Source organism: Gossypium arboreum, chromosome 12 (assembly GCF_025698485.1).
Source record: "Gossypium arboreum isolate Shixiya-1 chromosome 12, ASM2569848v2, whole genome shotgun sequence".
NCBI classification, from domain to species: Eukaryota; Viridiplantae; Streptophyta; class Magnoliopsida; order Malvales; family Malvaceae; genus Gossypium; species Gossypium arboreum.
Window position 1 is genome coordinate 84,335,292 of NC_069081.1, and position 1,369 is coordinate 84,336,660.

The 1,369-nt window shown below is 41.0% G+C and overlaps 1 non-coding gene across 1 annotated transcript; it reads left to right on the top strand.

Annotated features, from left to right (window-relative positions):
• Positions 1 to 1,263: 1,263 nt before the first annotated feature.
• On the top strand, positions 1,264 to 1,369 carry LOC128286284 (small nucleolar RNA R71). Its single transcript, XR_008276827.1, has one exon. It is a non-coding gene; the product is annotated as a small nucleolar RNA R71 (small nucleolar RNA).

The following is a 1,369-nucleotide window of genomic DNA, read 5'->3' on the forward strand; positions in this document are numbered from 1 at the left end:
ATGAATGCAAATTAAAAGATAAATGAGAAAAAATAAAAAAAGTACAAGAAAACTGAAGACTATTTTGATAATAAGCATTAGAAGTAAGTAAAATAGAAGTGAAGGGAGTAAACAAACGCTAAGGGAGAGAGATTGAGCATCAAAAATAGAGTGGAAAGTGGCGTACGGGCGTGGTAGGGAGGGCGTGTGGACTATAGTGGTTAGGGTTAGGGTTTTTGGGTGAAGAAGATAATGAATAGTGCAGCCGATTTATAGATTTTGAGGCACACGGCCAGGGAACATGGGCGTGTTCCCCAATTTTTTTTGCCCGTGTAACTCACGAATTTTGAATTTGGGCACGTCTGACATTTTGTCCACGCTCGTGTCCCTTGGACGTGTCCGTTAGGGTATGGCACATGAGGTTTATATTCGACATTCACTGATTTATTTTTATTATGACCTACCTCACCTTGATCTCTACTCACCACAGTTTCTTGCTTCGATTCTGGCTCAGGCTCAACGAATCCTTCTTCATCTTGAACATTAATCGCGTTGAGCTGTTCCCTTGGGTTGGGTTCAGTATTACTTGGCAAGCTACCTTGTGGTAGTTCGGAGATTAGTTTGGAAAGCTTGCCTATCTGATTTTTGAGCCCTTGGATCGATGCTTGTTGATTTTTAAGTGCTGTCTCGGTGTTCTGGAAATGGGTTTCTAACACTAAGATAAATTTAGACAGTATCTCTTCAAGGTTTGGTTTCTTTTCCTGTTGATAGGGTGCTTATTGAAAACACGGAGGATGTTGTAGTCTTTGATTTCCTTGACCGCCCTACGACAAATTGGGATGGTTCCTCCAACCTGCATTATAAGTCTTACTATATGGGTTATTTTGGGATCTAGAGTTATTGTTACCCATATATTGGATTTGTTCCTCCTCGATGCTAGGGTTGAAGGGCTGATACTCTATGCATGCTCCTCCTCCATTCGTCTCGCACGTCATTACTGGATATACCTGAGTAGAACCAAGTAAACCATCAATCTTTTTATTTAGAAGTTCTACTTGGTTTGACAGCATAGTAACCGAATCGACGTTATAAATGCCTGCTGTTTTAGTTGGCTTAGTCCTCATAACTTGCCACTGATAGTTATTCAGTGACATCTCTTCAATAAATTTGTAAGCCTCTTCAGGTGTTTTGTTGTTGATGGTTCCCCCGGTTGCTGCATCAATCATTTGCCTTGTCGAGGGGTTCACACCATTGTAGAATGTTTGAACTTGCAACCATAGAGGTAGTCCATGGTGAGGACACCTTCGCAATAGGTCCTTGTATCTCTCCCATGCATCGTAAAGAGCTTCTAAGTCCATCTGTACAAATGAAGAGATATCATTATGTAATT